Below are 15405 nucleotides of genomic sequence, written 5' to 3' on the forward strand. Positions count from 1 at the left end.
CGACCTCCTCGAACCCCATGACCAGGGCTGGGTGTTTGCAGGATCCTCAGTAAGGTCTGGCATATCTGACTCAACGCAGCCACCTCCAGGTCTTTTTCTCGAATCACGTGTGACAAGTCCCGAATCCTTTCTGTACACACCTCCTGGCCGCTGCTTTCCCCTCCGGTGGACAGGTTCTGATTTTCCTCTTGCGCCCTCTGGAGGTCTGCTTCCTTGGCAGCAAGTCGATGGGTCCTTTCGTGATCGTCCCTTTCCAGATGGCTCTTCTCCCTCATCTTCTCGTTCAGGATGGCCAAGATCTGTTGGCTTTTCAAAGCACACTCTTGCAACTGCTCCTGAAGCTGTTCCACGTGCCTGTTCTGGCTGTGAGAAGCCGCCGAGATTCTGCTGGAAAGACCCTGAATCTCCACATCCTTTTGCTGGATGATCCGAGTGAGTTTCCCGATCTCCTCTTTGGAGAGCCGATCCACTTGCGCGGTCAGCCGGACGTTCTCTTCAGTGAGAAGCTTCGTCTCCGGGTCCTGTGCTTTGATTCCCTGGACCAACCTTTGAATTTCAGCTTGAGATGGATCACGCTCTTCGCCTGCGTTCTCTCTGGGGAGAGGCTGGCTTGCTCGCACCTCCTCATCCTCACAGGGTTCTCTCGGAATGTGCGGGCTTTTGTCGGGCAGCTGGGCTCTCAGCTCTTCTAGCGTGACTTGCAGATTCCGAATCATCTCGTCTTTGGCTGCGAGGAGCTGAGCGCGTTCGGTGTTCATCTCCTCCTGCCGGTGTTGAAGACGGTCCACCTTCTCCTTCTGCTCCTGTAAGGACTGAAGCAGTGCTCTCTTCCCCTGCTGCTGGTTGTGAATGATCTTCTGTTGTTCTTGTATCTCCTCCTCGAGATCATCTTTTAACCTGTTGAGCTGAAAGACCTCACACTCGAGTTCTTCAATCTCCTCTAGGACTTTAGGGTCAACCAGAGGGACAGCGCGACTCTGTCGTGTGAGGCGCTCCGGGTCTTGGTCCACAGGAGGGTGTTGGTCGGTCGTGGATGGGAGACGCATGTCTTTGTCCTCCACGGATGCGGGTAAGACGTCATGGCTTCTGAAGGTTTCGGTCGACTGGCCGAGTTCCTCCTGAAGCTCTGGCCTTTCTCGGAGTTCCTTGATGTACTCCTCTTGCTCCCTGAGGCATTCTGTCAATTGGTTCTGCTCCTCCAAAGCAAAGGACAGCAGTTCCTTCGTTTCCTGGTGCTCGGCGTCCATCTGCTCGATCCTCTCTTGGAGGTGTAGTATCTCCAGGTCTTTCTCCTGACCGAGTTTAATGGAATGGCCATTGTCTGCGGGTGACCATTCTCTGAGGCTTTGTTCAGTCTTGTGTTCGAAAAGCTTCTTTTCGGCCCGACACAGTTTGGCCACTAACCGTCCTTTCTCTATCTTTAAAGCCCTCACGGCGATGTTGTTCTTCAGGGAATCCTCGTTGTTGCGCAGAACGGATTCCTCCAGCTGATGGGTTGCGTCTTGGAGCTGACGAACCAACTTCTCCTTTTCCGCTCGGAGGTCGGAAGCAAGGTTGTTCAGACTGTCGTTGAGCCGCTGCATTTGTGTAAGCTGCTGCTTCAGCCTTCTGAGATCCATTTCCCTCTCCTCCAGAGAAGGTCACGGTTCACGTTCCCGGCAGCATCTTGGTTTTGCAGGTCTTCCACCTGTCGCTGGTAGTCCATCAGTTGCTTGCGGTGCCGGTCAGTGAGGTCGGCCAGCTTCTGCCGGTGGGTGTTTTGCAACACGGCCACTTCCAGCTGATGTTTGTCCATTTCCCGCATCTGCTTCTGCTGTAGGTCCCTGATGTGGCTCTTCAGTTTCCACACTGTTTCCGGGTCGATGGTATTTGGTCCCCGGGTGGGACACGGGCACAACATCTTCCAGTGAGTCACTTCAGCCTCCAGCGTTTCTGTCTCAGGGAGGCGTCTATTGATCTGTGTCTGGGATGAGATGACATCAGCCACATCCATGGCGTCCCCAGGGAAGGTCCCTTTCCCCGGCACATGTCTGTGAATATCAGAGATGTCCCTGGTCAAAGAGGTGTGGCTGCTGTCCACGGCCCCTAGGGTATGGCCTAGGCCACAGCCCAGACCACCAGCCCAGGAGAACATCTGGCGGTCATACAACTGCCCTGGTCCGCGGTGAGAGGAAAGCGTCCAGTCCAGCCGGACTACCCCGCCAAGTGTCACAGAACCCCTGCGTGCGCCAGGCTAAGAATCAAAAGCCAACCGCCGCTGTTTCCAAGCAGCACCTCAGGCGCGCTCCCGCGCCCCCCACCTCGCGCGCGCTCCCGCGCTGCGCTCCCGCAAGCCGCCTCCGCAGCCAGCGACGCCGCCGCAGGTCAGGTCGTTTGGAACAGCCAAGACCCTGGGGCCCCTGGTCTGGGTCCCAGCCCCTCATCGCTGCAGCTCCCCACACCAGGCTTGGGCCCTTGCCCTCCTTCCCCTGCTTGGCTGGCTGTCCTGGGGCGGCCCCTCGTGCATGCTCCTGCCTGACTGCACCCAGGTGCCTGCCGCCCAGAACATGCACCTGGCCCTGGACGTCCCCCTAAGTGGGGTCGCAGTACACAAAGTGCGGCGGCATGAGCTTTCCACGCAACAGCGTCTCTTTCATTGAGGTGAAAAGTGCAGTCAGACGCATCCGTCCAGCTAGGAGAGAGGATCCTTGGTGCATTTCAGGGATGTCTACACCAGCGCAGACGACGGGCCTCACGGAGACTTTGGGTATTTCCAGCCTCCAGAGACTCCAGAGGGTCCTGCCCCTCCTTGCCCCGTCAGCCCTGCAGGAACAGCTCCGCCCGCACCTTGGTTTGGCGGTTCCCGGGCCGCCGCCTGCGCCGTGCCTCTGTGGCCTCCCGAGGCTGTGCGCCTAGACCAGGCATGGGGTTGCGCCGGGCGGTGGAGGTGCCCGGTGGGCGCGGGTCCTCCACTCTGCACAGAGTGGCCCAGGTGTGGGGCGGCAGAGGCCTGAGTCAGCCCGGCCTGGCGCTAGTGCACCGGTTTAGGAATCGCTTCTGCAGCTGCCCCGCCTGAGCCCCGCTGCCCCCTGCCGTCGCCATGGTGAAGCCGCAGCTGGCCAACCAGAGCCTGGCCGGGGGACGCGCCCGTTCCCGCCGCTGCGACTGCGCCCGCCCGCTGGGGCCTGGGCTCGGAACAGGAGGGCTGGGCTGGCGGCTCTCTCGGTGGCGTGCTCCCGTCCCCTGCCGCCACCACACAGCAGGCACAGGGGGGTCCTGGCCCGGGACTGGGCCACGGCACACACTGGAGCCCGGGTCCGGACCGGTGCCGGGGTCCCAGAGCAGCCCTTTGGTGAGTCGGCCCTCGGAGACCCCCACCCCCACCCTGCGCGAGTCCCTGCCGCTCTTGGGGCCCCGGCCCCGCCCCTCATCGCCCTGGGGCACTGCCCCTGAGCCTTCCCCTGCCTTCCCCTGTATAGGGAACTTAACATAGAATAGAAATCTTGTGTATATTTATGCTGGTGTCATATAGATTGGTGTATTCATACATGATGTGATATATATAGTGTATACATATTATATATTGCAAACATATAATGTTATATAATGTAATGTATAGGTACCTTCTATATATTCCCCTCCCCCATATTTTTAAGATCTCCAATTCACATGCCATCCCCAAACACTGTGCCTCTCCAGGACTCCACTAAGAAAATCTATCCAGATCTAGTGTATGCAGTTTCTCTTTTTATTGGAAAACACACTTCCGTTGTGTTTTCCTCTTCAGATCTTTGATATCCTCAATCCACTCATGCCCCTTGCCTTTTTCTCTTTCCTTAGCAGTTTATTTTCATTCCATCCATTTTAGGGAAGACAAACACCAGGTTTTCCTTAATCCATAGACTAAAAGTTTAAACTAAAGAAGAAAACACACACACACACACACACACACACGAATTCAATCTCTGAAGCATAGGTAGGTAATAACTTTAAGGGCATACATTAATCAAGATTGGGTAGTGCGAACCCGTGTCAATGGATAAAAAGTGTACGGCGCAGGAGGGCCTCACAAGAGGAGGACCTGTTGTAGGAATCAGAGAACCAGTCAGTAGAATGGCGGACTAAAACGGTGGGAGACCGGGCGCCTGGGTGGCTCAGTGGGTTAAGCCGCTGCCTTCGGCTCAGGTCATGATCTCAAGGTCCTGGGATCGTGTCCTGCGTCCTGCATCGGGTTCTCTGCTCCGCGGGGAGCCTGCTTCCTCCTCTCTCTCTCTGCCTGCCTCTCTGCCTACTTGTGATCTCTCTGTGTCAAATGAATAAATAAAATCTTTAAAAAAATAAAAAATAAAACGGTGGGAGTCCAAGGGTGTAGGGCGCAGGGGCAGGGAAAGCTTCAGAAAAGCAGAAGGAGGTGGAAAAAGCGGAAGAAATGCGCAGTGGTCAGGGCGCACGGGCAGGGGTTGAGGAGGACGGGGAGCACTGCGGGAAGCTGGAGAGGAGCGCCCGGGGTTCAGAAGTTGGAAGGCAGCGCAGAGAGGCGGAAGAACGGGATAACCCCGTTCGGGCTGAGAGAGCGCGGGGCACGCGCAGGGGCATCTGGGCCCCTTCCCCCAAGCATGGCCATTTGGGGAAAGGAAGCGGCGCAGAGAGTTTCGACAGCTGCAGGAGCGGAGGGAGCGTGCTGTCTGTGTGGGTTTTGCGGTGGGCTGGGGCTCTGCTGTCGGGGAGCGCAGCACACCGCTCGGAGGGGGCGGTGGTGACCGTTGTGGGACCAAGAGAGGAGCGAGCGCCTCCTGCGGTTCTCGGAGTGAGGCAGCCCTGGTGGTTGGGTGAGTGCCCGCAGGCGCCCTGCCTGTAGCTCCTTCCCACTTGTCCACCCTTTTCTCCTCGGGGCACACCCCTCCTTGCTGAAACCCCGAGATCCAGAGTGGTGTGCAAAAGTGTGCCCTAGCTTTGTAAAAGTTCTGGAAACTTAGGTGGATTCCTGAAATGCTGAGGAAAATTTGAAATGATTTTTTTACTCCTTTACCGGGTACAGGACTGAAGTCACTCCGAGTCATCTAATTTGATTTCTACTTGAAATTGTCTTGTGTATGTAGTGTTAAAATATAGTGTGTGCGGGGCCTGGGTTGCTCAGTGGGTTAAGCCTCTGCCTTCTGCTCAGGTCATGATCTCGGGGTCCTGGGGTTGAGTCCCACATCGGCTCTCTGCTCAGCAGGGAGCCTGCTTCCTCCTCACTCTCTGCCTGCCTCTCTGCCTACTTGTGATCTTTGTCTGTCACATAAATAAATAAAATCTTAAAAAAAAAAACTTGTATTTAAAACGGAATTTCTTTTTTTTTTAAGATTTTTATTTATTTGGCAGAGAGAGCAAGAGAGGAAAGACAAGCCGGGTAGTGGGAAAGGATGAAGCAGGCAACCCCTGCGCCCAGCAGGAAGCCGAATGCGGGGACTCATTCCAGGACCCTGGGCAGAAGGCAGACGCTTAATGTCTGAGCCACCCTGGCGCCCTAAAATGGAATTTTAAAATGCTTCAAGATTTTAAGGAATCTGGTAGCCTTTAGTTATTGTTTTTTTTTTTAAGATTTTATTTAGTTTTTATTTATTTGGCAGACAGAGATCACAAGTAGGTAAGCGTGGAAGTGCATGTATTCTGCAGGCCAAAATCAAGACAAATAAGCTGGTAAAAAAGGTACAAAAGCTGAAGATATCATTGAAACAACCTTTCAGATAGTAAACCTTAGGCATGACCCTCTCAATTAAGTCTCTGTTGAGCCCTAGTGTTTCCAAACTTTTCATCCCATTCATGTAGACGTAAGTAGGCCCTCCGTCCCTCTGTGTCATTATGCAATTACAGTGCTTTCTTCTCCCTGGGATTCTAAAGATGTCCTACAAGATTATTCTTCCTAGCTATGAAATAGTTACTTATATACTAATTATCCATTCCAGTATTGAAGATTTCCCCTGGTTACCTTAATCAAGGTATGTTCAAGAAGCGCCAAGGAGGTCACAATGGTGAAGCTGAGCCCTGAGGCCAAACAGAAGCGGCAGCTCCTAGGGCAGCTGGTCTGCCATCCACTGGGACTTTATGCCTCTCGTGATTGGCCTGGGATTCAAGGGTGTGGGGTTGCAGATGCCTGAACCAACTGTTTTAAGCTAATATTGGAAATAAGGGTGGTCTGCATTTGGAAGCAATCAATGGACAGGAACAGCACGGAAGGCATGTGGTCTGGCTGGGATAGAGAGGGGACATCGTGCAGATGTTCATCAGTCGAAGGCACAGGGCTTTTCTCAGACGAATCTGTGGCAGAATGGACCCTCAACTGACTTATTTATCATAGACTATAGCAAAATATGTTTTTAACAGTGTTAAAAAAAGAAATACTGGCTCAGCGGGTTAAGGCCTCTGCTTTCTGCTCAGGTCACAATCTCAGGGTCCTGGAATCAAGCCCCGCATTGGGCTCTTCGCTTGGCAGGGAGCCTGCTTCCTCCTCTCTCTCTGCCTGCCTCTCTGCCTACTTGTGATCTCTGTTAAATAAATAAATAAAATCTTTAAAAAAAAAATGAAAAGAAATGCTAACTAACAGCACTCTTCTCATTTTTCAGGTAGAATTTGTGTGAGGGATGTAACTATATACATAACCAACAAATAAATGTGTGCACAGTGCAGATGTCCTCTCCATGTAAATGACAGGCCACTGTTAGTCAGAGATAACCAGCCTGTATGTCCTCATGCCTGTGTCTTCTGTGGTTAATCATATCCCCGTACTTTGCACAGTGCCAAGCACACAGTAGGCATTCAGTAAACTTCTGCTGAAAGCCAAGAGGGTGACATAACCAGATTTGCATTCAGAAAGACCAATTCAACTTCATAGTTTAGACTACTGATATGTTTTGGTTATCTGTTCCCATACTTGTTTTACCATAGTTGTTTTTTTCTTTTTTCTTACTCTGTGTAATCGCTGGTCTAATGGGCTGTCTTCCTCACTTACAAATTCCATTATGGCAAGGACCATATCCTGGAGTAGAAAGAAAATTGGAGCCTGACCCAGTTTGGAAATATGTTAGGGCTTGGCCAATCAAATTAAGTCACGGAAGGGATTAAAAAAAAAGAAAGTTCAGGTGTCTGGCTCCTATCTGGCTTTCCTGAGATGAAATTCAGAGATTTCAAAATTGACAATAACGAAAAAAATCCTCTGCCCTCCAAAAATATTTTATTTTTTTATACTTCCAAAAATTGTATCTTTTTTAAAATTTTATTTCTTTTCCGTGTTCCAGAATTCATTGTTTATGCACCACACCCAGTGCTCCATGCAATACGTGCCCTCCATAATACCCACCACCAGGCTCACCCAATCCCCTACCCTCTCCCCTCCAAAACCCTCAGTTTGTTTCTCAGAGTCCACAGTGTCTCCCATGGTTTGTCTCCCCCTCTGATTTCCCCCAACTCACTTCTCCTCTCCCATCTCCCAATGTCCTCCGCGTTATTCCTTATGCTCCACAAGTAAGTGAAACCATATAATAATTGACTCTCTCTGCTTGACTTATTTCACTCAGCATAATCTCTTCCAGTCCCGTCCATGTTGATACAAAAGTTGAGTATTCATCCTTTCTGATGGGGGCATAATACTCCGTAGTGTATGTGAACCATATCTTCTTTATGCATTCATCCGTTGAAGGGCATCTTGGCAAAAATTTATTTTAAGTGTGATGGAATTGTCAGGATCCTAGTGCTCTAACTCCTTCTTGCTGAGAGGATTATTTTCCTCCATAAATAATATATAAGGGCAAATTGTTTTTTAAGATTTTATTTATTTATTTATTTGTCAGAGTTGGGGGGAGCGCACAATCAGGCAGAGCAGCAGGCAGAGGCGAAGAAAGAAGCAGGCTCCCTGCCGAGCAAGGAGCCCAACACAGGACTCGATCCGAGGACCTGGGATCATGACCAGAGCCGAAGGCAGAGGCTTTAACCCACTGAGCCACCCAGGCATCCCTAAAGGACAGATCTTTAATTGCAGGGGAAAAAAATACAGTCAAGAGTAAAGTGAGAGAAGCATCTTTTTGCCTTGAAACTTCTCCCTGGTGCAAATTCAGGACACAAAACTGACCTGTACATCTACAGTTTTCCTATTCCCACTTCTGTGCATTTTTATAGAACAGGGACAGGGGGATGTAGTCAGCAATATCACATGTGACTAGAAAAATCTGCAAACAGCATGTCTGTTTCTTTTTCTTTACTTATTTTTTATAAAGATTTTATTTATTTATTTGACAGACATAGATCACAAGTAGGCAGAGAGAGAGAGAGAGGAGGAAGCAGACTCTCTGCTGAGCAAAGAGCCCGATGTGGGGCTCAATCCCAGGACCCTGGGATCATGACCCGGGCCAAAGGCAGAGGCTTTAACCCACTGAGCCACCCAGGTGCCCCTGTCTGTTTCTTTTTATTTTTACTTTATTTTTTAAAGATTTTATTTATTTATTTGACAGACAGAGATTGCAAGTAGGCAGCGAGGCAGGCAGAGAGAGGGGGAAGCAGGCTTCCTGCTGAGCAGAAAGCCCAATGTGGGGCTTGATCCCAGGACCCTGGGATCATGACCTGAGCCAAAGGCAGAGGCTTTTAGCCACTGAGCCACCTAGGCGCCCCTGTCTGTTTCTTTTTAATTAGGAGCTTTGATTTATTCCCTTCTTTGAATTGAGTGTAGCCTTTGCTTTGGTTTTAAAAAAAAAAAAACACGTGCCCAGAAATGGCTGTTGTTTCAAGTTATCCCTCACGGAAAGTGCCTCTTTACCTTTTATCAGCTCCCTAGAGCATGAGCACCAAGGGACGGTCCATTACCACATGCCTTGCAAGGACTTTACCTGGAGAAAGTTGAGTGTGGTATCAGGCCCTCCCAAAACCACAGGAAGTGTCTGACCTTAGAGTCAGTAGATAATATGAAGCATTGAAATTCAGGCATCTGATGGATTTCAGACAAAGCTGGTCAAAGAAAAAATGGTTAGAGACCATTTCTACTTTTCCCTTTCTTGGCTATTGTGTAAAGCAAATACAGTTTCTTTCCAGCTCTTACCATAGTAGTTTTCTAGAACATGGCTTAAGCCTAAATTATTTTGCATTCTTAGGAGTTACTGCTAAGTCGAGGGCATGGATGAGTTCTGTTCAGCAGGTGTGAGGTTTATAAATTCACAGTGTCTTGGAAAGCTGACATTAACTAAAGTAGACAGGCAAAACTTTTCCTCTCTAACTGGGATTCATTAGCTTTCTAGGGAGTCTCCAGGTCCATGAAAGGTGGGAGCGATCAGAGCCATTTCCCCCTTCTAATCAACCCATTCTTTTTCCTCACCTATCCCTCTGATGGCCTTTAATAACAGTGATTTTTTTCTGCTGCCTTGAAGATATTCGGTAGAAGAAGTCAATCAAAGATGAATATGGAGGGGCGCCTGGGTGGCTCAGTGGGTTAAGCCGCTGCCTTCGGCTCAGGTCATGATCTCAGGGTCCTGGGATCGAGTCCCGCATCGGGCTCTCTGCTTGGCAGGGAGCCTGCTTCCTCCTCTCTCTCTCTCTCTGCCTGCCTCTCCATCTACTTGTGATTTCTCTCTGTCAAATAAATAAATAAAATATTTAAAAAAAAAAAAGATGAATATGGATTAGAAAGTTATTTCATGGGTCGGCTGGGTGGCTCAGTCGGTTGAGCATCTGGCTTTTGGCTGGCGTCATGATCCTGAAGTCCTGGGATCGAGCCCCGTGTCAGGCTCCCTGCTCAGTGGGGAGTCTGCTACTCCCTCTCCCTCTGCTCCTGCCCACTGGTATTCTCTCTGTCTCACTCACTCTCAAATAAAATCTTTTTTTTTTTTAAGATTTTATTTATTTATTTGACAGAGCGAGAGCAGGAACACAAGCAGGGAGAGTGGGAGAGGGAGAAGCAGGCTTCCCACAGAGCAGGGAGCCTGATGCAGGGCTCGATTCCAGGACTCTGGTATCAGGACCTGACATGAAGGCCGATGCTTAATGACTGAGCCACCCAGGTGCCCCAAACAAATAAAATCTTTAAATTTTTTTTTTATTTCATTAGATCACAGTAGAGCAAGTATTCCTGGCCTTGCCCAAACAAAAAGAAACAAACAAAAACCCCCAAAATTATAAAGCTAATTGAACGATGATTCTGACTAGCATCAGACACCTCCCCACCAGCCCTCTGTGTATAAAAATGAATATAAGCTTTCTGTCCTTTATGCTTTATGTTTGAGCAAAAAAAATGTAAAGGTATATACTCCTGCTATATCCTAATTATTACATAGGGGAGAGGCAAGACTGGTGTTCCCAGACTTTATGACTATGCACTAGATTCACCCGTGGGACATTTTTTTAAAATGAAGATTCTGGGGCACCTGGGTGGCTCAGTCATTAGGCAGCTTCCTTCACCTCAGGTCATGATCCCAGGGTCCTAGGATCGAGCCCCGCATCAGGCTCCCTGCTCAGTGGGAAGCCTGGCTCCCTCTCCCACTCCCCCTGCTTGTGTTCCTGCTCTCGCTCTCTCTGTCAAATAAATAAATAAAATCTTAAAAAAAATAATAATAATAAAATGAAGATTCCTGGAGTCCAGACCCGGTAGATTCTGATTCAGTCAGAGGAGTGGTGAACCCAGGAATCTGCATTAACAAGTACTCCACATGATTCTGATGCGTTTGGCTTTGTAACAAAAAATGGGCTAGGCCTTCCAGGGGGTTCTCAAATGAAGGCTTACAATTTTAACACCTAAGAAGTCTTTTTTACTCTTGGGAATTTTTCCTGACATTAGTACAAAATGCTACCAGGTGACAGCATATTCTCAGTCATGTCAGCATTCAAATAAGACTTCTACTGAAGCTGTAACAAAACCATGATAAACATTTTTCTCTTTCCTTTCTTTCCCAAACTTACCAAGACCTCCTTGCCAAAGTAGCTTTGGCTACTTGTGTCATAAAATAATTTAAAGGAAGCTACATCAGCCTAACTTGCTTCTACAATTTCAGATTTTTGTTGAGATCATGAGGTCTAAACTGAACATCCTCAGAAGTAGAGCACTGGCATCTAGACTTTCTCAGGAAGGTGTTAATCCCCAAGGTCTCTTCCTTTCTTGCTTTGCAATCCTGTGGTGCAACTGATGTCACCTGGGCTCTCCCTCTTTTCACCGGATATCAGCCAATAAAGGTGCACAGCAAACTCAGGTCTCACATACAACTAAGAGAAAAGTGAAAAGCAGTTTTTAAGACAAAAGGGATGTGTGTTTCTTTTTAACAAAATGCACAAATCCATGGGACACCTAGGGGCTCAGTTGGTTAAGTGTCTGCCTTCGGCTTAGGTCATGATCCCAGGGTCCCACATCAGGCTCCTTCCTCAGCACAGAGCCGTCTTCTCCCTCTGTCTGCCACTCCCTCCACTTATGTTCACGTGCTCTCTTTCTGACAAATAGTCTTTTTTTTTTTTTATTTTTTTATTTATTTACTTGACAGAGAAAGACATAGAGAGAAAGGGAACACAAGCAGGGGGAGTGGGAGAGGGAGAAGCAGGCTTCCTGCTGAGCAGGAAGCCCAATGTGGGGCTCGATCCCAGGACCCTGGGATCATGACCTGAGCCTAAGGCAGATGCTTAAGGACTGAGCCACCCAGGTGCCCCAAATAGTCTTAAAAACTAAAATAAAATGCACAGATCCAAGAGATAATGGGAGAGTAAACATTAACTAAAGCAGCTTTGACTATAGATTTTTGACCGTTTAAGTGAGGTATGGAAAATAACCATGCCCCTGGCCACGCACAATTTAGTGCACTCGTTTAAATCAAATCAGTGATTTGAAATGTAAAGTGTTTATTTAAAAAAAAAATTTAAATAACCATGCCACCTCCCGATTACGATTCTAGCTCCCTTAAACATTTACAAATCATACGTCTCTCCATCTTAAAATCAAAGAAAAGTAAAATACTGATTCTGGTTGAAACTGGGCATTGGGTAAATGGGAGTCCATTATACTATCCCTTTAACTTCTGTTTGTCTGAAAATGCAAATAATGCTTCTTCTTTCATCTAGTTAAGGATGTTAAGGAAGCTAAAACATGAGTTAAAAAATTAATTATCAGTAAAAGACAGTAAAGTTCCAAGAAGGGAGAAAAAACTCCAGACAAGAGTGGTGTTTGCCTGAAAGGGATTCTGAGATGAACAGGGAAGTAAATGCTGACTATCGGAATAATGGATTAGGAGGAGCCACGATTAATGCCTCTGGCACCAACATGGCAAGGTGATGTTCCCAAGTTCAAACCACTTTCCTGGGGCACCTTGGTGGCTCAGTCCTTAAGTGTCTGCCTTCGGCCCAGGTCATGATCCCAGGCTCCTTGCTCAGTGGGGAGTCTGCATCTCCCTCTTCTGTCACTCACCCTGCCTGTGCTCTCTCTCTCTCAAATAAATGAATACAATTAAAAAAAAAAAAAAAAAAAAAAAAAAAAAAAACCTTTCCTAGAGTCTGTTTTGCCCCCACTAAAGTCTCCTTCCTTATGACTTCGCTCTCTACCCACCTCCACAACCCTGCACCCACCCAACTGCAGCTCAAGGCAGAAAGTTGGGCTCCATGGAGACAGATTTGACTCTACCGTAAGAAAGCCAAAACAGCTTTCCAGCAATGTATTCCCCTAGTCTTCTGTGTCTAGTGTCTTCCTGACTGTTCATTTTCTCTACCAGGGCTTGCAGTGTCTTCTATGCAGAAACAGTTTCAAGGACCTCATCTAGCATTGTGGCAGAAATATGACATGAGCTGGTAAAGCAACCGAGAGAAACTTCAAGGTTTTCTGTCACCTACCCTCTTGTTTTTATGCTAGTCTGGGTATTCTAAAGGAGTATTCTAAAGGAGAAAGAAGATTTTAAAAATACACTTAATAAGCAACAGTAATGAGTAAGGAGATATAAGCAATTCGGAGTCTCATCTAGAGAACGTTCGTCTTCCCTCCCTCTTCTCCCCTTTGTTTTATATCCTCTTGGTCACCCATCTTCTCCTTCCATGTCTTCCATTCTCAGCTCTTTTACTACTTCCCTGCATTATGGGGTCTTATTACTCCAACATCAATTATTCAAAAGGTAAAGGGAGTGACAACACAAAATGAGAATTGGAGCTCATGGATCAGGCCTCCTCTATCACCATAATTATGTAATTAGCTGTAAGACTAGTTGGGAGCTGAAGAAAAGCATAAGGTGGAAATGTACAACACCTACCAAGGCCACCTACCAATGCCACACATGTTAAGAATGGCATCCCACTCAACTACACACACAGCTTCCTCCTCATGTAGGCAGCAGTCACCAAGGTAGGTAGGACACAGATAAAAAGTGTCAGGTCTGTCCACAAGATGGCAGTCCTACTTTGGAGTGTACAGCTTAATAGTAAATGTTGCAGTGGTGCAAAGTACAAATAAACTTAGAATTTTATTTATGTAGCTGATGTTGTGAATTATATTTCAGTTCCCGCCACATTTGAACAGAATTTTTCGTTTGGGTCACAGTTATGTTTTGAGGTGTGAGTGGTGGTATAATTGAAGAATTAGGGAACATCCTACAGAGGGGTGTGTGTGTGTGTATCCCATCTACGTTGAACGTTGGATGTAGTTCCAATGACTGGACTCTCAGGGGTGTAACTAATTTGGGGGTAATGCTTAAAAAGTACTGGAAACAGAGGTTTATGTCCCATAATAATGAATTTGAACTTTATCCTGAAAAACATGGGGAATCATTGAAAAATTTTAAGCAGGTGGGTGACTTGATCAGAGCAGTGTTTCCCCATCCTCACTCATTGGTTAACACATTCATGATTTTTGCCATATCTATCACCTATAGTTTGCTCAATATTGTTTAAACCTACTTTTACTCTTTTGGTCAGTGTATTTATTTTTTTTTTTTTTAAAGATTTTATTTATTTATTTGACAGAGAGAAATCACAAGTAGATGGAGAGGCAGGCAGAGAGAGAGAGAGGGAAGCAGGCTCCCTGCTGAGCAGAGAGCCCGATGCGGGACTCGATCCCAGGACTCTGAGATCATGACCTGAGCCGAAGGCAGCGGCTTAACCCACTGAGCCACCCAGGCGCCCCTGGTCAGTGTATTTAAAGAGGAAACTAATTACCAGCCTTGCTTGCCATACGATTCAAAATCAGTGTACAACTATTGAAATGGAACAGTGTTCATTTATGAACAACTTAGAAGCTTCTCAACACCATTGGTGTTAAGTCTACCACACTTTGGGTCACTCTCCAGTGTGGTATGGATTGAGACGGGTGCCCCTGAAGGCACAGAAATTGGATTTGCACCTGATTCTCAATGGCCAGGTCGGGTCTTAGATGTCACCGGAAATCCTGTTAGACAGTAGGAATGAAGTAAATCAGTCACAGGCCAAGGAGCTAGACATAAGTTTGTCTATGCCTTGTAAATGTCTGCAGCACCACCAGCCCTCCTGAAATTTTAATGTGCACATGAATCTTGTACAATGCAGATTTCGATTCAGTATGGAAATTCTGCATTTCTAACTCCAAATGGTTTTGATGCTGTTGGTTTCCCAACCTTGCTGCAGTAGCAGAGACTGTAAGGTCCTGAAGCACCAAGACCACGCCTTAATCTTGTGTCTGACACAAGGCGAATTCACAGTTAATAGTCACGGAAAAATGAACTTTCTTCCTCTGAATAGTGACAGGACTCCCCATAGGCAGGTTTCAGCTCAGAAGTTACCCCCGGCATACACCCCTACTCTTCAAAACCTTTTTTTCTCATATGACAATTATAGTTAGGTTTTTGTTTCCTAGGTAGCCCCAGCCTAGAATATAAATTTCATGAGAGCAGAGACCTTAGTGGGGGGGGAGGACTACCTGGATTTCAGCATTCATCGATTCGTGTCTCCCGCCGGTGCCGCGAGTCAGAGGAGCGAGTTCATGGGTCAAGGTCTCTCCCCTCCTAGGGCTAATGATCTAGTGAGGACTTGAGCAAGCAAGAAGCAGTCATGCCCGGCTTCGAAGTGCAGGTCTCTTCCGAAAGGCAAACAGATACGGAGACTCTGCTCTACAGGGCCCAGTCTCCTCTACAGACTTGCGGGGAGCGGCAGGTGCTCGGGCTCCGGGGCAGGTTTGAGGTGGAATCTGGAGCAAAGGGGCTGTCTCATTTGACCCTCCGGATCGGGAGACTCCAAAGTGACGGGGGGGGGGGGCGATGGGCTGTCCTACACGGAGAGTAGGATTACACCGTGCAGGATACAGGATATCCGGGCCGGGACGAGAATTCAAAAAGTGGCAAAATAAGTAATGTTCTGAGTATGTCCGTACCGAACGTTGCGTTGGCCTATACGGCGTCTCGAAGGACTTGGACTGGCCCAACCTCCTCCAGGGAGCAGTAGAGCGCGGTCGGCCTAGAGAGTCGTCTTCACGTAGCC

The sequence above is a fragment of the Mustela putorius genome, unplaced genomic scaffold (assembly GCF_011764305.1).
Source record: "Mustela putorius furo isolate JIRA1106 unplaced genomic scaffold, ASM1176430v1.1 tig00004041_pilon_pilon_pilon, whole genome shotgun sequence".
NCBI classification, from domain to species: domain Eukaryota; kingdom Metazoa; phylum Chordata; class Mammalia; order Carnivora; family Mustelidae; genus Mustela; species Mustela putorius.